We start from the raw sequence: 22,610 nt of genomic DNA, 5'->3' as shown, positions 1-22,610 counted from the left end.
ATTAGAAAAGCAAGCCCTCTCATCAGTGTAGGATACGCCCATAGATGAGTAGGTGATGAGTGAAATTAAGATGCAAAAAAGCTATATCTCTATGCAAAGCAGCTTCAGAGTTTTGGCTAAACGAATCTCTAGAAATTACATTCCTTGGAGGCAGACACCATATTATACTCATTCTTCCACCCCTCTCCTCATCCCTTTGGCGCATTGTGGGGACCTAATGCTATTTTTGATCAAATGGCTAGTTGATTCAGTGAAGAAGAAAAGATGATGTTGGTAATTTGATCTCTTGGTGAGGGCCAGTTCTATTCTTATCTATCTCTAAACTTAGGGACCAACATCTTCAGGCAACATTTCTCATGATTCACAAATGTACTCTCAGTAAGTATTTATCTAATCTAAATCTCTTCACTGCTTGCCAATCCCATTTCCATGTGTTCTGCCTAATTTTGAATGCAATTCATTTAATTCCTTCCTTCCTGATATCTTTATTGGACACTGACTGTGTAAAAGGTGCTGTGCCATGCTGAGGAAAGATACAAAAATTGAGAGGATTTGGACTTTGCCGCCAAAGAATCTACATTCTAGATGGCATTTGAGGGCCGGAGACTTCCACTCCTGATGTCCATGGCTTGGCATTAGGGATTATTTTTCTGACCTGAATCAGAAGCTAGACTGAGAATTTTGGAGTGAAAAGACCCTTGGGGAAAGCCCCAAGCCCCCATTTTGCAGATGGGGAAACTGAGGCCCAGAGAGGCGACATATCACACGACAAATTACAGGCAGACCTAGGACAATAATGGTGCAGGGGTTGGGGTGGGGCTGGGTGGGGGTCTCTGGATTCCTAGTGCAAGGCACTTTGTTCTAAACCCCCTATCACCCTACACACCTCTTAAGGAACTGAACAGCTAAACAGATATGTTTAGCTGGGGCTTTGGAATTCAAAACTCTTGGCAATGTAATGGCCAAAATGATTTTGCTCTTCCACCTTGCACCAATTATCTCCCTAAAGGTGCAGATGTACATCTTGTGGAAAAATGCATCCCTGTTTTAAGTCCTTCAGTGGTTCCCCTCCCTTCATGTTGGCTGGACCTTGCTTTGTTTCAGGACTCTGCCCACCATGGGGCTGAGTAACAAAAGTTTTCAATTCAGTTTGCCTTGTTCGAAAATCAAGCTGTCATCATCTCTCCCCTGCACAAGGGCCACTCCCTCTTAATTGGTCTCCCTGCCTCAGACCTCTTTCTCCCAGTGATGCTTCCCTATATAGTACACACCCTTTCCAGACTCTGCAGTCCAGGCTGCAGGGCTCTGTGAGAGCTGGATTTGTCTTATCTCTCTCTCTCTCTTTTTTTTTTTTTTTTGAGATGGAGTCTTGCTCTGTCGCCAGGCTGGAGTGCAGTCGCGTGAACTGAGCTCACCGCAACCTCCGCCTCCTGGGTTCAAGTGATTCTCCTGCTTCAGCCTCCCAAGTAGCTGGGACTACAGGCACGCACCACCAAGCCTAGCTAATTTTTGTATTTTTAGCAGAGGTGGGGTTTCACCATGTTGCCCAAGATGGTCTCCATCTCTTGACCTTGTGATCCGCCCACCTCGGCCTCCCAAAGTGCTGGGATTACAGGCATGAGCCACTGCGCCCGGCCTCTCATGTCTTTAACCTCTTGATGCTCTAGCAATACCAGATATTCTGCTGCACAGCCATGCGCTTCTTCATCTCAGTACCTTTGCTTGTCCTGCCTAGAATGCTCTGCTCTTCTCCACCTGGCAAACTTCTACTCATCCTTTGTTTTTAAAATTTTTTAAAAATTTTAATGGATTTAGGGGGTAGAAGTATCATTTTGTTACATGGGTGTATTGCATATATATCAATGAAGTCTGTGCTTTTAATGTAGCCATCACTGAATAATGTACATTGTACCCAGTAATTTCTCATCCCTAGCCCTCCTCCCACCCTCCCACCCTTCCTGGCCTCCAATGCCCATTATTCTGCTCTCTATGTACATGTGTGCACATTGTTTAGCTTAATGTAAATAAGAACACGCAATAATTCACTTTCTGTTTCTGAGTTATTTCACTTAAGATAATGGCCTCCAGTTCCATTCATGTTGCTGCAAAAGACATGATTCCATTCTTTTTTATGGCTAAGTAGTATACCACATTTTCTTGGTCCAATCATCTGTTGATGGACACTAGGTTGATTCCTTGACTTTGTTATTGGGAATAGTGCTGCAATAAACATATAAGTGCAGGTATCTTTTTAAAATAATGATTTATTTTTCTTTGGGTGTATACCCAGTAGTGGGATTGCTGGATTGAATGGTAGATCTATTTTTAATTCTTCCCAACTCATCCTTTAGAACTTGATTAGGTATGAGCCTTACCTGCCCGCCCCCGCCACCAGAAGTTACTTCTGCTTTTCCTGGGCTAGGTTAGACACCCCTGGTCTCTCCCATGAACCTGCTGATTGACCTGTCTGGCCATGCACTCTCCCTTCCCACACCCACCACTAGACTGAGCTCCTTAAATGCAGGGCAATTTCTCAGTCTTTCCTGCGTCCTCAGAACCTGGCACAGTGACTAGCACATAGAGACTACTTAAAGAATATCTATTGCACGATTAACTAAACCATTTGAAATTCTTGAATTTAATGCTAATTAAATACACGCCTTTTTTTTGGCATGTAATAATGGCACCTTCTTACACTGATGTGGTGCATTCACATTTTCTTTGGATGGAGCAGGTTATAGGACTATATGTGCAGAAGCTGAATGATCCAAACAGGATAGAGATAAATGGATGCCTTTGAAATATATATATTTTTTCCAGCTAGGAACTAGAATATAGCTGTGTTCTGGAAGAAGTGATCAAATGAAACAAGCTCCCTACATGCCTCTCAGGAAAGTTATTTCTTTCATTTGTAATGCAGTCTCTGACCTACCTTATGCCACATGACTAGGAGTGGTGTTTAAACCCCCCAAAGGGAAGGCAGATCTGGCATTTAATATCAAGTTACACAAGTGTGCACATGTTGTGCTTTGATTGACGGTAGAATCTCATGGACTTGGCAAGCTTTTGTGACCTGTTCACATATACACACACATACACATAGACCCTCAGGCCACACAGCATCCTGCCTGCCCCCCAAAAAGTCACCCCATACCTTGGAAACACAGTGACAGCAACCTAAAATGGTCAATGGATTAGAGGATGCTGACCAGGCTGCAATCCCCACCGCCTGACTTCTATGTGGTTAAAAGGTGCCTTGGCTCAGGGCTTCTGTTTAATTAATATGAGTCAGCGTTTGTGTAACGCTGTGTAAGAGGACTGCATTTCTTCTGGAAGAAGAGGGATAAAAACCTGCCAAGTGTCAACAAACACTTCTATATGCATCCCAATTAGGGTGATTTCTGGAAGGCAGCAGAAGCCCACCACAGCTCTGGTTTCTAGGCAACTGCTATTAGGAGTTCTGAAGCTCACTGGAAAGAGAATATTGCCAAGTCTGCCTTGTTAAGGAACCTAATGCGCCTCTTCCTGACCCCCTCCCCTCCCCACCGCCATTCTTGTCTATTTACCCCATCATATTTAGAAGCAAATTATGTCTTAGAGGGGTGTAGAAGAAGCTAAATATCTTCGAGGGCAAAAGCCCTGGGGAAAGCTCAGGCTTGGAAAATCATGCTCTTGATAGTTACTGTTTCTAGCTCACTCTCTGTGTGTCAGGCAGGTCTCTGAAGCCTCACATGGGTTACATCATGTAATTCCTACAAGAGCCCTACAGGTAGACACTATCATTTCAAAGATGGAGAAACTGAGGCTCACGGATTGAAGCCACTTGCCCAAAGTCACACTATGAGAAGGTGGCAATGCCAGGATTTGGATTTCGGTCTGTCTGAATCCTGGAGTCATCGCCTCTTTAAAATAAATTTGTTTATATTTAAGATATACCACTTGACGATTTCATATGTGTATACCTTGTGACATTATCTGCACAATCAAGATAATTAATATATCCATCAGCTGTCATTGTTACCTTTTTTTTTTTGGTGATAAGACAACATAGGATCTACCTGCTAAGCAAATGTCAAGTATACAGTGAAGTATTGTTACTATAGGCATCATGCTGTACATTAGAGCTCCAGAACTTATTCATCTTGCATAAGTGAAAATGTGTACCCTTGACAAACATGTCCCCATTCCACTCCATCCCTCCCCCACCCCACCCCTGGCAACCATTCTTATACTCTCTGCCTCGATGAGTTTGCCTGTTTGCCTCTATTAGACTCAGTAGCCACTTTCTTTTCTTTCTTTCTTTTTTTGAGACAGAGTTTCACTTGTTGCCCATGCTGGAGTGCAATGGCGCGATCTCGGCTCACTGCAACCTCCACCTCCCGGGTTCAAGCAATTCTCAGGAGCCAGTTTCTTAGCCACTGTGCCTTCCTGCCACCTGTCAGCACCCAGGCAGCTACCCTACATGAGAAAACAGAAGCAAAGTATTGTGCATAGCGGTGGTTCAGCAGTCAGTTTTCAGTTCTGAGATAAACCGGTTCAATATGTTTTTTTCGAGAATGCAAGCTCCACCCTGCCATCCCTGTTATTACCTATTGTGCTTAATGACTAAATGGCATGGGAGGGATTGCTCTTATGGACCTGCCATTGTGGATATAGAAAAATGCATTAGCAGGGAGAGAGGCTTTTTCCAGGGCACACCAACAATTTCCAAATTACCCCCTGGTTTATAATTTCAGGACAAACAACAGACAATGGAATAAGGCACAAGACCACCAGCCTGTGATGGTTCGATCGGTGTTCTTCTGCCTGATTGATGGCAGGGACTGCTCGCTGGAGACCCACAACTCCTTAGGAATTCACAATGGCTCCTTCACTAAGCATCAGTACAAGGGGAAGTGGGAGGGGTCTGAGGCACAATGCAGTTGCAAGGAGGTGTTGTCAAAGCTTCCCTTTTGAGTTTACAACTTGAGTTTTGCCTGTCACCGTGCAAAGAGGGCTTTTGATTGCCTCCTGGACATGGGGTGGTTACCTGACACTCGTCCTCACTGCGATATATTCAGAGGGATCCCAGCAGATGTAAAACCTCCTTCCAGGACCACGGGCCAGCTCTCTTCCCTTCTTCCAGAGTTTGCTGAGCTGTGTCAGTATGAAAGCTATTCCCTTAACTGCCTGATCCCCAGGATTAAGCTATCGCCTCTCATCTTCTTCTCACATGTGAGATGACCTTACATCAATCCTAGCCCAGTGCCTGACTCACAGCAGGAGCTTAGTAGAAGGCACCCAGCCTTCCAGGTCCTTGCCTGTAATCATGTGCAGATTGCTTTCTCCGTCTGGGATATCTCCACCAACTCCCTGTGACTTTTTAAAAATCTGATTATTGCCTATTATCTTTTCTAGACAAAAAATATCCAAAGGGTACAAATTAAAAAAAAACAAAAACAAAAAACTTACAGGGGCCATGCAAGTAAAAGGTAAATGAACCCAAACACACACATCCACACAGGCACACACAGCTTTTAAAGCTATATCCAGTGAACCATCATAGACACTCTGACTCATAATTTGGCCTGTGATTCATTCTCTCTGTCTCCCGCCCTCCCTCTCCCTCTCCCTTTTTTTCTTCCTGTATCCTTCCTCCCACATCCTTCTGTAACCTCCCCAGCCCAGCTCTTTAAGCTTTTATTTTTATCTTTGTATAGCTACCAATAAAGGGCTGTTCAGTTGTACGGCCCCAGGGGCATCATTGACATTGTACTCTACAAATTGTGGCGACATTCACCCTTGAGCATATATTGTGAATGATGCCCCCTGGAATTGTGCAAAAGGGCAGTCTTGCCCTGAACATATACTGCTCCCATCTCCACCCAATCCTTGTGCTTGTGTAATAGTAGACCTTCAGGAAAGGTTCATGAGATTTAGGAATTGCTCTTCAGTTAATGTGCATTTTGAGCTGTCTCAGAGCAAGGATAGAGATTCAGATTCCTGTTTTAACTAGTTGTTTAGATATGGCTTTATTTAATGGACTCCTATGTAAGCTTTTTTTTTTGAGACTGTCTTGCAAAACAATGCTCTATTTGGTTTCTTTAACTTTGCACCCATATTCTGCCAGGAAACACTATTTATTTATTTATTATTTTTAAATTTTTCCATAAGTTATTAGGGTACAGGTGGTGTTTGGTTACATAAGTTCTTTAGTGGTGATCTGTGAGATTTTGGTGCATCCATCACCTAAGCAGTATACACTGCACCATATTTGTAGTCTTTTGTCCCTCACCCCCCGTCCCCATCCCTCCAAGTCCCCAAAGTCCATTGTATCGTTCTTATGCCTTTGCGTCCTCATAGCTTAGCTTGAGAACATACGATATTTGGTTTTCCATTCCTGAGTTACTCCACTTAGAAGAATAGTCCCAAATCTCATCCAGGTTGCTGCAGATGCCATTAATTCATTCCTTTTTATGGCTGAGTAGTATTCCAGGAAACACTCTTTCGAAGCTAATCCAACCCTGAATAATTTCTAAAGCTTAACACATAGTCATAGATGCTGAAGGGTCAGGCCATTCACTTTTAAAAAATGGGACACTGCAGGCACGATGACATCAGAATTTCCTGACCCCCAAACTCTGTCTGCCTCAGATGCAACCTAAGGGAACTTGTTGAAGAATTGTTCTCAACACTTTGCAGCCTGTTTGATTTGGTTGTCCTGCATTTTTTTTTTTTTTTTTTAAGCTCAGGGCAGAAAAATGCTTCTCAGAGCATTCCTTTTTTTTTTTTTTTTTGAGATGGAGTCTCGCTCTGTCACTCAGGCTGGAGTGCAGTGGTGTGATCCCGGCTCACTGTGACCTCTGCATCCCAGGTTCAAGCGATTCTCCCACCTCAGCTTCCCGAGTAGCTGGGACTACAGGCATGTGCCACCATACCCGGCTAATTTTTGTATTTTTAGTAGAGACGGGGTTTCACCATGTTGACCAGGCTGGTCTCAAACTCCTGGACTCAAGTGATCCACCCACCTCGGCCTCCCAAATTGCTGGGATTAAAGGCGTGAGCCACCGCGCCTGGCCTCAGGGCATTCTTATTGACTTTGTTCTCATTTTCATGGGAAATTTAGGGAAGATAAAGTTCGGGTATATTTTTAAGGGATCTTTCTATTCCAGTTGTATGGTAAAGTGCAGCTGTGGTGAGGTTGAGGGTATTTTCACTTTGGGGAAACATTGCCTTCCACATCACTGTTCATCTATTAAAATGCTTTATGTACTATATCTGGGCACCTAATAGAAAAAAAAAAAAGCCATTTTGCTCTTCCTGTAAGTTTTTCAGCAAGAAAGGGCCAGAAAATCACCTTGGTTAGACATTAGAGCAACTTCCCTTAGATCGAGCAGGGATAAGGTATCCCATAGCTCCTAAAGGTAGCCTCCCTTGTCCAGGTAGCCTGGTTGTCTGGGGGAAGGTATTTAATCAAACGCTCTGGGTTCTGAGAGCGATGATGGTGTGGATCAGCGAGATGTCAGAGAAGAGTGGCCAGCGTGGTCTCTAAGACCTTGGAGGACCTGTTTTTGTACAGCGCCACCTTGTGGCCGTGAGAAGCAATGGCAGTGGAGGACACAGCGCCAACTTTCTGTGGGATAACAAACTTCAGCTTATTAGACAATTCAAGGGAAAGATGAGGCTCCTAGAGGGAGACTCTAGACTTCCCATGAATAATTCACGTAATGGCCTATGGCTAACTGGAAAAATAAAAGAAGCGAGACTTGAATTTGTAGCTCAGTTCATGTTACAAAAGAAATGGCCCTTATGATGTTCTTATTCACTTTTCTCCCAGTGACGAGACTATGAGAAAGGAAAGGAATTAACTCTTATTTAGCCTTTTCTTTTCCCATTGATTCAAGCCATTGGCTCTACTTCTAATAAATAGTAATAAGAAGAACTCTGATGATGACAAGAGCCAACACGTACTGTGACAACTCTATTCTAAACGCTTTCATTGTGTTACCTAACGTTATCCTGAAAACGATGTCTGAAAAGTATCTAGCTGTTTGTCTTTCAAGGCAAACAACAAACTATAGAACCTTAAGTTTCTTAGCTGTATGCTTTCTGGCATCTGATTTTCCCATCAGACAGGAATGAGACAACTTTGGGTCCCTGCACAGATAATAAGAAAATCTCACCTGCAGAGTGGACAGAGTCCTGATGGCATAGTTAAGCAGCTGGAATTGAGCCTTCAGAGATATTGGTGTATGTGTGTGTGTATGTGTGCCTGTGTGTAACACTTATGTCATCTATGTGCCAGGTATGTGCATGTTAACTCATTTAATTCACAACCCTGTGAGGCAGACTTTATTATTGTCCCCATTTCATAGATGAGGGCAGTGAGACTCAGAGAGATTAGGTAACTCATCCATACTCAAAAAGCTAGTAGGTGGTAGAGCCAGGATTCATGCTGGCTCCAAAAGCCATGTTTTGTTCTATTGCCCGTGAATACATTAGATCAGGTAGGTGATTGGGAAGCTGGTTTTAAAGACAGTTTTTGTTTTCATACACTTTGGAATAGAGCCGTGAGGAAATTAATACCTGTTGAAATATATTTGTAAGCAATAATTTGGAAACAATGGGGTTTAAACTGCCTGCTGTTTTATTATTATTATTATCATGACTTTGAACTCTTGTAGGTTGCGGGTTGGAAAAGTGACAGACACGTCCCTTTCCCCACAGTGGGCTGCAAGGCCATTTCCCGTCTAGCATCCCAGTTGTTACTCCTGAGAACTATACAGGTGTTCTGAGGTTAGCTTGGTGAGCTTGTGAGATTTCTGGCTTTTTAATATAACTTTATTTTATTTTACTTTTAAGCAAAATCATGACTACAAAATATCAGTTAATATGACAGAGAAGACCCAGACAAAGAAGTATTCAAAGGCTACAGTCTTTTCAGGAAAAATAGAAGTTTCCATCTGTATTGAAAAAGGCAAATAGATTGGAGACATCATTGGCAATTAGCTCAATGGAGTAAAAGCCATCAGAACAATCATTAATGAAGTTGCTGGTATTAAAGAAAAGGCTGAGCCTAGGATGTTACTGAGTAGGACAAAGACTTTAAATAAAGAATCCTACAGGTAGAAAGTGATATTCCTGATGCACGTTGGCACCGTCTGTGTGGCTCAGCTGGGCATTGCCAGTAAATTTAGGGGGAGAGTTACTTTCATGAACACCGTCTCTTTTCATTTTGCTTTCCATAAACTGCTTACTTGCTGCTGATGACTACACTAAAGTCAGAAGAGCAAAAAGTCACATCTGAAGTACTTTCAGCCTCTTTACACCGTATTTCTGGCTTTTCTTTCATTTCTTATGAGAAAAGTTTATTTTGTTTCAGGCATTTATGAAGTTGTCAGCAATGGAAGCACCGTGTAAATTTAGACAACTTCAGTTAAGTATTGAGAGTCTTAAAGCTGCATGCTTAAAAATTTAAACTGGTTAGGTAAATAATGCTACATTCTTACAATGAAATAGAATGCACCCATGCAAAGATAGTTATTATGTTTGCGTGGATATTGGATAGTAAAGACTTTTTTCAGATATAATAATGTTATTTTCGTTATGATTTTAAACAGTCCTTATCTTCTCTAAATAGTTGTTTAAAATATTTACAGATACAATGATATAATGCTTCAAAATAATGAGAGAGAGGATAATGCATAAATGAAATCAGATTGGCTATGATATGATTATTGATCTGAGCAATGGGTGCATAGGAGTTTGTTATATTATTCTTTTTCATAGAGACGTGGTTTCGCCATGTTGCCCAGGCTGGTCTCGAACTTCTGGGCTCAAGGCGATCCACCCCCTCTCTGCCTCCCAAAGTGCTGGGATTACAGGCATGAGCCACCGCACCTGGCCCATTTGTTATATTATTGTCTGCCTTTGTAGATATTTGAACATTTTTATACTAAAGAGTTGAAAGAAATGAAGTCACATATAGCTGTACATTTATTGAGGTTGTGAAAGATGCTTATAATCTTTTGCTAAATAAAAAAGCAAGTAGTCTATACGGAATGATTTTTTTTCTGTAGAAAATACACGTGGATCCATGAATGCATAGAAAATTGTTGAAAGTTGAGATGCCAAAATAGGGGCTATTCCTGCCTGGGGTAATTATGGATAGTTTTATTACTTATTTATACATATTAATTGATATTTTCTAGCTTTTCTAGATTGTATTATTTGTGCGTTTTAAACTTTAAAAAAAATGGGCTTGGAAAACTGGCCGTATCTTCTAAAGCTGAGCATATGCAAACTCTATGAGCCAATTATTTCACTTTTAGGTATCTTCTGAAAAGAAGTATCTACACATTTGTTCAGCAAAAAAAAGTATGAGTGTTCATAGCAGCTTTATTCATAATGGCTTTAAAGTGGAAATGACCCAAATGTCCATCAGTACTAGAGTGGATAAGTTGTGCTATCCTCACGCAATAAATACTACGCAGATACTGAGAGAGAACAGACTCCAAGTAATAGAGACAATATGGATAAATCTCAGAAAGACAATATTGAGTGAAAGAAACCAGGTACAATAAGAGTGCTAACTGAATAATTCCATTGATTTAAAGCTCAAGACAAGAGGAACAAATCTAAATGTTAGAAGTCAGGAGAGTGATTTTCTTTGGGGTGTTAGAGACTGGAAGGGGACATGAGGAGGTTGCCTGGGAGGCCTTGGTAATGTTCCTTCTTCTGATGCTGATGTGGGTTACATGGGTGTGTTTGTTTCATGAAAATGTATTGGGCTGGATGCTGAATGATTTGTGTGCTTTCCTGCATTATGTTATATTTCAATTAAAAGTTCAAAAAAATTATAGAGCTTATTGCGTGTAGTGTCCACTCTAAGTGGTGAACTGGTGCTTTACCGTGCAAGCCTGTGGTTACATCCATTAGTGTAATGGCTTGTTCAACAATCCCAACAGGAAGAGATTTAAAATTAAATATGGAAATCCCAGATGAACAGCTGCATTTGCACAGCTTCCGCTTATGAACATCCTGACTCCCCCTGCCCTGTATCATGTTTGCTCCAGCTGTCCCTAAAACACGGACCTCCAAGTTTCAGAATATGGGGTATCTGGTGAATACACTGGATCTGGTGCTGAGCTCTGCCTGCAGCCCCACAGCTGGGGTCAGGGAGAAATTAATGAGATCATGATCATATTGTAAAATAGTTGCAGCCACTCAGGGAACGTGAATGATGTAATACACACAGCCACCATTTACCAAGCGCTTACCGTGTGTCAGACATTGTTCCAAGTGCTTTGCATGTATTAGCTTATTTAATCCTGATCAAGCATTAGGAGAGAGAGTGCTTTGCATTCTCCACTTTGGAGATCAGAGAAATTAGGCAGCTTTTTCATCGCTATGTCTCAGTGTGGTACACCTCTAAAGGGCAATCCAGCTTCAGAGCTGCCCTTGAGATTGGCCAAGGTCTCTTTGTGGCTCCATCACAGTTTACCTTCTCCTTCTGCCCCACTCTGTATTCCCACTCCCTCACAGGTGTCGATCCTGAGACTACTTCCCGGTAAACCCCTGCACACAAACTTCCATCTCAGATGCCGTTTCCCTGGGAACCCATCCTACAACACATACTAAATGTCAATGGATTTTATATTCAGATTTTATTTTATTTTACATTTATTTATTTATTTATTTATTTATTTTGAGATGGAGTCTCACTCTGTCACCCAGGCTGGAGTGCAGTGGTGCGATCTCAGCTCACTGCAAGCTCCACTTGCTGGGTTAACGCCATTCTCCTGCCTTAGCCTCCCAAGTAGCTGGGACTACAGGTGCCCGCCACCATGCCCCGCTAATTTTTTTGTATTTTTAGTAGAGACTGGGTTTCGCCGTGTTAGGCAGGATGGTCTTGATCTCCTGACCTCATGATCCACCCGCCTCGGCCTCCCAAAGTGTCGGGATTACAGACGTGAGCCACCGTGCCCGGCCGGATTTTATTTTTTATTTTAATTTTATTTTCAGTTCTGGGTTACATGTGCAAAACGTGCAGGTTTGTTACATAGGTATACATGTGCCATGGTGGTTTGCTGCACCTATCAACCCGTCATCTAGGTTTTAAGTCCTGCATGCGTTAGGTATTTGTCCTAATGCTCTCCATCCCTGGCCCCCCACCCCCCGACAGGCCCTGGTGTGTGATGTTCCCCACCTTGTGTCCATGTGTTCTCATTGTTCAACTCCCTCTTACAAGTGAGAACATGCGGTGTTTGGCTTTCTGTTCCTGTGTTTGCTGAGAATGATGGCTTCCAGCTTCATCCATGTCCCTGTAGTTATTTTTCCTTCATTGGGAGAATCATCCAAGGTGTCTAGTCGGCTATATGGCCAGAAATGGAGGTCATGCCTTAATGACTAGGAAATGCTGGACTACCTATATTTAAGTAGGCTTCTTTGCTATTGGACTTCACTGAGCTTGAAAATATCACTGTGCACTAAGAGTCTCTGGGATGGGGGTGCAGTTCACAGCATTTCTTAAACATCTGTGACTACAGAACACTTTTCTTCATGGTGCATTTTGTAGGACAGGTGCCCTGCTCAGTATACACTGGGAAACTTTGAGCAAGATGACCTGTTTGCTTATGGAGCTAAAATCTAATTGGTCTCTTTAAATCATTGGCTCTCTCTGTTCATGACTTGGGAGAACAGAGGTCAGCATTGTTGCAACAATATTGAAAATGATAGAAGAGGGATAATTGCCATTCGCTGTCAGCATTTTATCTCCTGAAATTTCCTTTCTGACTGTAGCTGATCTGGACTCTCCCACTGGTAAATTAAGGATGTAAATGAATCAAATTCTGACCTGGGTACTCCCTTCTCCCCTCCAGGTCTAGGGGAGTTACATATAGTGTGGAGTCTACTTTGGATAACACACACACTCTGTCTCTCACATGTGTGTGTGTGTGCATATGCATGCACACACACACAAGTTTGATCAACAGAATAAATTCACCTAAGGACCCATGTAGCTAAGTGTTTCCTAGGGCAATGCAGGGACTGAGCTAACTCTTTTTTTTTTCTCCAGAAAAGGGATGTATATACTGTTTGTACTCTACAGAGTAAGATCTCATCCTGCATCTTCAATGATGAGGAGCATGTATTCTCATGGTCCAGGACCATGGAAGCCTGGAGAGCAGAAGATGCTGGAGTGATGTCCTCTAGTTAATTAAAGATAGGTGGGGCTACTGGGCTCTGAATTCCTTGGCCTCATCTCTGTTCTCCAGGCATTGTAGGATCTAAGAAAGGGAAGCAGAACGGGGGTTTTTATGTACATAATCTCATTCTGTCCTTATTCATACACAAAAATCCCTGTAGAAAGGCACAGTCCCATCCCAAGAGGAGAAACTAAGGCTCAGAGAGGTGAAATGACCAGCCCAAGGTCACCCAGCTGACAGGAGTCTGGTTGAGTCTCTCTGTCTGCATAGCTCATGTTCTTTGTTGCCACCCATGAATATTTTCAGATACTTTCAAGACAGCTAGCATAAAAAAGACAGTGACTTCCTTTTATTGGTCTAGTCATATATTCCTCATCCATATTGTTCTCAAAAATCCCAACAGTAGTGTGGAATAGATCTTGTTATCTCTCTCTCCCATAACATAGATAAAGTAACTGAGGTCTAGAGAAGTGAATTCATTTGTGTACAGCCACCCAGCTAATAACTGGAAGAGTTAGGATTTGAACCCACAGCTGACTCCAATGCCAGAAGACTTTTGACTATGCTCTGTGAGCCTGCCAAGCCTGGCTATAAAACTGAGCACATTGCTTGTCATCTGGAAAACAATTTTGGAAAACAAAGTTTTGTGCAAAGCCCTGTGTAACAAAAGGTTCAGAAGTTCAAAATATTTTTGATGGTTAAATTTGAAAGCATGGTCTTCTAGTTAAATTCTCTTTTACTGGGGTCTCCAAGGCAGACTTTGACACAAGGAAAGGAATAAAAAAGATATTTACCCTCAGGAGAGAGTAGTGTAAGAAAGGCAGAGAAAAAAAACTCACCCTAAAACTATGGTTAACTACAGGTGTCAAAGATACATGAAGATACCAGAAACAGAGAAAAATAGGTAGGGCCTCTGGGTCACATCCAAGATGATAAAACCGCAATTAACTTGAGACAGGTCCCTCCAACCCATAGCAGCAACCTACCCATGGGGTGTGCAGTTGTGTTTACCAGTTCTGGGCTAAGAACATGAGGTCAAGTGTTTGTCCTTATGGGACAAACTAGTGACTTGTTAATGGCCACTTGCTGTCTGCAGGGTGTGAGGAAGATGTGACTCAAGAGGACTAAGGTCTTCTTTGAATGATTCACAAGATACATTTCAGAAGCCTTAACCATGCCTGCTTCCAAGATACTGAACAACTTATAAATCCATGATCTTAAACAATCCTGGGGCTTTGAGGCAAGGTCTCAAGTCTAGGGGAGGGAATGGTGGGAAGAACCAGGGTTGAACTTCTAAATGAAGTTCTGGGCTACTGGCTATGGATGTGCACATCCTGAGTGTTGAACGATGAGATGCAGAAGTGACTGAGAGCAGTCAGTAAATGCCTGAGATCAACAATAATTTTTCCAACTACTTAAATTCACTTAAAAGCAGCCTCATTCATAAAGGGATTTGGGTGAGGTCTGTTCCTCCTGCTGGTCCCTCATACTCCAAGCCTCAATTTGAGTTAATAAGATGCCATTATAGATATCAAAGTTTCCTTTTGAGATTTCTAATTTGGAGATGACAAAGAAATTAAATCCCATGTAACCATTCTACTCCATGGTGGTAGCTGCCTGGAATGCTAGGCTGAGAAGGTTTTTAGAAAATCTGGGTTTGAATAAAAGAGTGCTGTGATCCATTAGCGATGTCTGCCCTGGGCACAGGAGAGAGAAGTGGGGTACATGTGCCACATGACTGTCATCGAACTTGCATTGTTTCAATGCAATTATTAGTTTTTTCCCTTCTTATTTCAAAAAAAGTTAGGAGAAGCTCACCCTACCTGCCAGCCAAGACACAAACCATATCTCAAAGTGACCATGATTAACACTATTAAACACTATTAATGCAAAAAGAAGCCCAAGAAATAGGGCTGGTGGGATGATAAAAGTGCCACATGTCTTCTTGATTTCTCTGCACTTTATGAACAAGGAAATCATTTTTGTTGGGCTCCTTGGTTGGCAAACTAGCCTACTGGAGAGGTGATTAAGAGTACATAATGGAGTCATAAGGGATATGAAAGGTCTCATGGAAATCCAAGATCAGAAATTCACAGAGAGAAGAACTGGAGATTTTCTATAGAAGATAGCTTCAGGGACCTGAGTAATGCAGTTAAAAGTATTGGTATCACTCGGCCGGGCACAGTGGCTCACGCCTGTAATCCCAGCACTCTGGGAGGCCGAGGCAGGTAGATCACCTGAGGTCAGGAGTTCAAGACCAGCCTGGCCATGGTGAAACCCCATCTCTACTAAAAATACAAAAAATTAGCTGGGCAAGGTGGTGCACACCTGTAATCCCAGCTACTTGGGAGGCTGAGGCAGGAGAATCGCTTGAACCCAGGAGGCGGAGGTTGCAGTGAGCCGAGATCGTGCCATTGCACTCCAGCCTGGGCAACAGGAGAGAAACTCTGTCTCAAAAAAAAAAAAAGTATTGGCATCACTCAAGGGGACTCGCTTGCTTCTCTTTGCTTGCTGTGTTCTCTAATTTCTTAGTTGGCTTCTTCTCCATCTTTCCTTAATTTAAAGCATCTGCTCACCTATAGTCATTGTTCCCTGGAACCTCTGGCTCCAAACAGCTCACCATGGACCCTCTGGCATCCCTTTCTCTTAGTGTTTCAACCTCTGTGCCCACTGCTGTCTGCTTAAATGATGTGCTTTCCACTTTACATTCCCAAGAGTGAGACTCTGATTTGTACAGATTATCTAATGATGCTAGCTCATGTCTCCAAGGCCAGTGCAGAATTAGCTGTATGATTGTGGTAGACTGAAAAAATGGCCCCAAATCTCCATCATTTGTAGTGTGAATTTGCAGCTGTTCCCACTGAGAAGTAGAATCTATTTTTCCACCTTTAACTTGGTCTGGATTTGTGACTTGCTTTGGCCACAAGAATATGGCAGAAGTGACATTTTGCCAGTTCCTAACTTAAAGCTCAAAAGGTCTCACATACTTTCATTCTTTCTTAGGACTACAAGTCCTAGCTGACCTACTTGAGAGCAAGAGACCATGTTGTTCTGCCCAAGACTATCCTAGACCTGCCTAGAGCCAGCTGACCTCCAAACATATGAGAGAATCCAGCCAAGATCAGCAAAACCACCTCCCTGATCCTCAGCTGATTACAGGTGCACAAGGGAGCCCATCTGAGGCTGGAGAACCTCCCAGTGGAACCATAGCCTCATAATCACTAATAAATGCTCATTGTTTTAAGTTACTGAGTTTTGGGGGTAGTTTGTTATGCAGCAACAGCTGACCGATACAATGACTTTGAGTAGATCTCTGAACTTCTCTGAATCTTAATTTTCTCATTTGAGGAATTAATCAAGAAGACTTTTCCTGCCTGCCTCGGGGAAGATTGTAAGATGCTATGTAAATATAAACTTCAGAATATTTACTTAGTGCCCACTCTGTGCCAAGCACTGAGCTAGACCCTGGGGATTTGCAAGACAGGTTAATTCTTTTGTAGGGCAACAATACTACCTCCTCCTTCCAGCCATAGACCAGTCATCGATAAATCAAAGTGGACACTCCTGTTTGAATGGCAGTGGAAAAGGCAGAAGTTATCAGGCTCACCTGGAAGGCCTAAAGCAATGGGCTAGCTATCTTATCTCTTGATTAACCCACAGTTTAATTTATAAGCCCCCTCACTTTTTCACTTTCCCTACTAAGTTTATAAGCCTTCCCCCTTATTTCAACTGATAAATTCTAGAGATGGACAAGATAATTAATTCATCCCATCAATAAACACTTTCTTGGGACCATGACAGTGGACATGACATGGTGCCTACTGTGAGATCGCTCACATGCTAGTGTGAGAGATGGAAACAGGTCATTGTAGAATGTGGATGCACAATGCAGCCTTTTCCTTAGGCTCCCACATCCAATCCATTAGCCAGTCCTGTGGCTCTACCTCCAAAGGAATCCTGAATCCATCCACTTCTCCCCAGTTCACTGCCGTTTCCCTCATTGAAGCCATTGTCATCTTTCACCATAGCCTCTACGCAGTGGATGTGATGCTCTTTTAAAAAATCAGATTATATCCATCTCTTGCTCAGAATGCTCCTGTGGTTCTTGTGGCACTTAGATTCAAACCCATACTTTTCATCGCAGCCTACAAGGCAGTGTGTGGGCCAGCTCTTACCCAACTCTTCAATTTTATCTCGTCTCTCTTATCCTCTCTCACTCTGCTGTGGCCACCCAGCTCACCTCAGTTCTTCCAGCATTTCCAGCTTGTTCTGACTTTGGTACCCATTCATTTGTTGTTCTCTGAAATACACCACCTTTCACCCTGCTATGTCTTTATTGGGATGGTTCTTTCTCACTATTCAGGTATTGGGCCCAGGGTTCCCTTTATAAACAACTCTTGTCTGACGGCTGTAGCTAAAGCAGCAGCTTCTTCATCACCACTATTTATACATCACCTGGTTTTAGATCCCCACCTTCAAATTCTGCTTATTTACTTGTTAATTTGATTGTTGTTTTTACCTCATTATAATGCAAGTCGTCATCCCTTATTCATCAAAGACAGGAGTCTTGTCTGTTTTGTTCATCTCCAATATATACAGCAATGCCTGGTGTACACCTGGTGATATCTCATACTCAATAAACATTTGTCAAAAAAAAAAAATGAATGAGTACAGAGGGCTAAAGAAGTACCAAGAAGAAGTGCCTAACCCCCCCGCCAAAAAAAAAAGAATAGCTTCTTTCTCTGCCCCAAATTCCACCTTTGTTATTTCTAATTACTTTGCTTCAGCTGTCTACCAAACACAGCTGGAAAGCAAAGTCTCAGACCCTTTAAACACGTGCATCACCTGGACCCTGCTGGGGGTAGGGGAGAGTGGATAATTCATCATTGTTTATTTGCAATTGCCTGGACCTAACTAAACTTTGCCAATCACGGCTTCATGTTCAACATTGCAGTTGTTTTCATTGCAGAGATGTTTATTTTCCTTAAAACATTCACAATAAAAAGCGCTGGCACCTTTGCAGGAAGGTACGTCATCGCACTTCAAGGGTCAGCCAAGAACTGGGCACATGCAAAGAGACCCTGATCGTCAACTTCCGCTAGAAATTCGGCAAGTTTGTGCCTAGGGTGCTGCTTAGTGCCACTGAACATCTGATGGAACAGGCGAGGAGGAAAGCAGTTAGAATCTTATTCTTTTTAGCATCAGGTTAAATTGGCCATGAAACCAGGGACGGTGCCATTGAATTACAAGAGGGCTAAAATATTAAACAAAAATCCAGGAGACAGTAAAATAGTTTGGCTCAAGGTGAGCTAGTCTCTAACAGGAGGGGAAACAAAGTTAAGAAACAATGGATGGAAAAGTCAACATCATCTTTGTTAACAATTCGCCTCATTTAATACTGGGATATGGGGTCAGGGAGTTTGCGCCACTTGGAGAGATGACTTCCCTTGGAAAACATGGTGTTTCCTTCTGAAGGGGAATCCTGATTCCTTCCTTAATGTTGGTGGGATCCAGAAGTGTGGCCAGATGGAACATCTCATTGTCGTTTCTTTCTTGCTTGCTTGTGGCTTTTCTGTTTGGCCTTTTCCCCATTCTCCTTTGTGTCCGGCAGTGGGAGACGCTAAGGGTGTCCGAGCAGAACGTTAAATCTCAGCTTTAACATTTAATGCGTCTGTTGGGAGTGACAGACTCAGCTGACCAACTGAAGAGTGGCAGAACAACTGTTGCCTGTATCACCTTTTATTAATAATTAATCCCCTCTATTCTACTGGGTCTGTGGGAAGTGGAACCTTTGTCGTTCTTGGGGCACGTCCCCCGTGGTGTGCTGGTGAATGTTTAACAACCGACTCTCTGTCGGGGGAACTGAGCCCTGATTTGTAGTGTTTGCTGATTTCCACGGTGCAAATATTGTCACCGTGGTGCAGATATTCCCACCAGTTGCTTTCGAGCTACCAAAGTGGTGACGTCAGTGAACACAGAGCTGGGAAGAGATTTGTTGTAGCACTCCTTATATACTATTTCCACCACATAGATACTACAACCATTGATAGCCTCTAGGGCATAGAGATTAGCAAACTGTATAAAACAATTAGGAAGGGATGAGTTCTAAGTATTTATTACCTGTGCTTTAATAGAATTTATTTAATTGTATTTAATTGTAAATTCATGTAATTAATTTCTAATAATAGCTGTGTTTAACGATCGGTTTGCAATTATAGATATACATTTATATAATTAATCTTTAACAATAGCTGTGTTTAATAATTGGTTCAATAATTTTCCACTGAAAATTTAGCAGTGGGCTCTAGTTACAAGCTGGCACGCCACTGCTTTGTCGCCCTCGTTAGGCTGAGTCAAGTCTAGGTCAAGGCATCTATTGGCATCTATCTCATCAACAGCCATTTGTCTACAGTGTACAGATTCTTGTGGAGACCCTCATTCCTCAGGCTCTAGAGATTCTGACATGTCTTTGCATCTGGGGCTCTTGGTTGGCCTCATCTACCTGAAGGCTGATAATACTCAGCTAGTAAGAACTAACATGGTCATGATGGTTGGGTATGGCCAGTGTCTGTTATGACTGATTGATGCCCATGAAATTCTGTATTTGGAACCTCTCTTCTGATCCAACGTCCCTGCTGCACCATTCCTTGTGAAGCCTGGAACATCTCTGGGCAAAGCTGTGGAACAGAGTGCAATTCCCTTTTGGGAGGCTCATCCCTCACCATGCCATCTTCTTTCTCAGCTGCCTGCCACAGTTGCTGTCCCTACTCAGATGGCTCTTGGCTTCTTGATCCTACATGTCACCAGTCCCTGGGGCTCCAAGGTTCCCAAGTCATCAGCCTCAAAAGCCCTCTAACTTGGGTTCAAACACTGTAGATGAAACTGTCATTGCAAAATTGTAACAGACAATGAAAGATATCTGACGTAACGAACTCCATCTTGCTTCTAACCTCCAAGCTGTCCTTGTTCATTCCTGGGCATAAGCTGAACTAACTTTGGAGGAACTTAGTTTATGGTTTAAAAACAAAGGGCCGGGCATGGTGGCTTACACCTGTAATCCCAGCACTTTGGGAGGCCGAGGCGGGCAGATCAGCAGGTCAGGAGATCGAGATCATCCTGGCTAACGTGGTGAAACTCCGTCTCTACTAAAAATACAAAAAAATTAGCCAGGCATGGTGGTGGGCTCCTGTAGTCCCAGCTACTCAGGAGGCTGAGGCAGGAGAATGGTGTGAACCCGGGAGGCGGAGGTTGCAGTGAGCTGAGACTGTGCCACTGCACTCCAGCCTGGGCAACAGAGCGAGACTCTGTCTCAAAACAAAAAACAAACAAACAGACAAACAAAAACACAGAAAAACAAAAAACAACGACGATAACAGCCCTCTCTCAAAACAAACCTCCTTTTTGCCTGGGGACTAGATTGCCTTTGTAGGACTAAAAAACTAGCCAGAAGATTAGAAATTATGGTTTAGGAGTCATGCAGCTGGAGACTACAAGATTCTGACCCTCCCTAAACCGCTTCTAAGATCAGTGCTTGAGATATTTTGCAGACCCTGTACTTGATGGATCAGCTGGCACCATGCAGATAGATAAACTGGCTCATCTAATCTTGTGGTCCCCACCCAAGAACTGACTCAGCACAAGAGAATAGCTTCAGTTCCCTGTGATTTCATCTCTGACCCAGCCAATCAGCACTCCTGACTCACTGGCCTTAAAATTATCCTTAAAAACTCTGACTCCCTTATGCTCGGGGATACTAATTTCAGTTATAATAAAACTTTAATCTCTCACACAGCCGGCTCTGCGTGAATTACTCTTTCTCTATTGCAATTCCCCTGTCTTGATAAATTGGCTCTGTCTAGGCAGCAGGCAAGGTGAATCCACTGGGCAGTTACAGAGAGGCCAGTATGTCTGAAACTAACAGAGGATCCTTGTGGCTCTAGGCCCTCAATTTGGAGATCCAAGTTCAAATGCTGCCTTTGAGCTCAGCTCTGCAAAGGAATATGAGACTGAGCCCTGCTGGCCTCTTTGAGCTGGATCATTCTCTGCAAGAACATCCCAGCATTGACTCTTATGTATTGTCTCTTACGTATTAGTCTGCTGGAGCCGCCCTAACAGAATACCACACCCTGAGCAGCTTAAACAACAGACATGTATTTTCTCACAGTTCTAGAGGCTGGAAGCTGAAGGTGCAGGTGCCAGCAGGGTCGGTTTCTCCTGAGGTCTCTCTCCTAGGCTTGCAGACGGCTGAGTTCCTGCTATGTCCTCATGTTACTTTTTTTTTTTTTTTTTTTGTTTGGAGACAGAGTCTTGCTGTGTTGCCCAGGCTGGAGTGCAGTGGCATGATCTCGGCTCAAAGCAAGTTCCGCCTCCCGGGTTCACACTATTCTCCTGCCTCAGCCTCCCGAGTAGCTGGGACTACAGGTGCCCGCCACCATGCCCGGCTAATTTTTTAATATTTTTAGTAGAGACGGTTGTACCATGTTAGCCAGGATGGTCTCGATTTCCTGACCTTGTGATCCGCCCGCCTTGGCCTCTCAAAGTGCTGGGATTACAGGCTTGAGCCACCACACCCGGTCTCATGTGACCTTTTCTCTGTGTGCTTATGCCTGGTGTCGCTTCCTCTTTCACCAATCACATTGGATTAAGGCTCCACCCTTTGACTTCCTTTAGCCTTACTTGTTTCTTTAACGGTTGTATCTCCAAAAAAATTACATTGGGGCTTAGGTTTTCAACATATTAATATGTGTGTGTGTGTGTGTGTGTGTGTATGTGTGGCAGGGGCACAATTTAGTCCATGACAATTACTGGGCACTTGAAATGTTACTGGTGCAAATTGACACGTGTTCTAAGTATGAAATACATCCCAGATCTTTCATCATTCATTATTTTTCATCCCTTCATTACTTTTCATCATGTATGAAAAAACATAATGAAAAGCATCTCATCAATACATTTTTAATACTGATTACATGTTGAATGATAATATTTTGGAGGTACTGAGTTAAAAATATTATTAGAATTACTTTCACCTGTTTCTATTTACTTTTTCTAGTGTGGCTACTCAGAAGCTTAAAATTACACACAAGGCTCAAATTATATTTCACTAGACAGTGTCTAGAGACCCTCCGATAGCCGACACAGCCACCCCCTGCAGTCAGTGGGGCCCTCTCTTCACCTCTCCCCTAGGCCCTTTAACTCCTTTCCCTTCCTCTACCTTCCAGGAGTCCTCTTGGGCTCAGTCATCAGTTCCATGAAGTTGTGCTGCTGGAAGGGGCAGGGTGGAGATTCCGGTAGTGGTGGAGAAGGGTGGCTTTCAGAAGATGGAGGTGAAGGGAGAGGGTGTCTCACTTTGCCTCTCACTGCATCTGGCTCAGAGTGGGAGATGTCTAAGATCAATAGAACTTCCCCGCTACCTAGATTACC

At 43.0% G+C, this 22,610-nt stretch overlaps 1 protein-coding gene and 1 long non-coding RNA gene across 7 annotated transcripts in view; one reads left to right on the top strand and one right to left on the bottom strand.

Annotated features, from left to right (window-relative positions):
* Positions 1-22,610, bottom strand: part of CCDC60 (coiled-coil domain containing 60) — a 204,410-nt gene that overhangs the window by 88,882 nt on the left and 92,918 nt on the right. The gene's annotated exons all lie outside the window — the stretch shown is intronic.
* Positions 1-22,610, top strand: part of LOC106635409 (uncharacterized) — a 281,598-nt gene that overhangs the window by 217,147 nt on the left and 41,841 nt on the right. The window lies entirely within an intron of this gene.

The sequence above is a fragment of the Pan paniscus genome, chromosome 10, assembly GCF_029289425.2.
Source record: "Pan paniscus chromosome 10, NHGRI_mPanPan1-v2.0_pri, whole genome shotgun sequence".
Taxonomy (NCBI): domain Eukaryota; kingdom Metazoa; phylum Chordata; class Mammalia; order Primates; family Hominidae; genus Pan; species Pan paniscus.
This window is presented reverse-complemented; position numbering and strand designations above follow the sequence as displayed.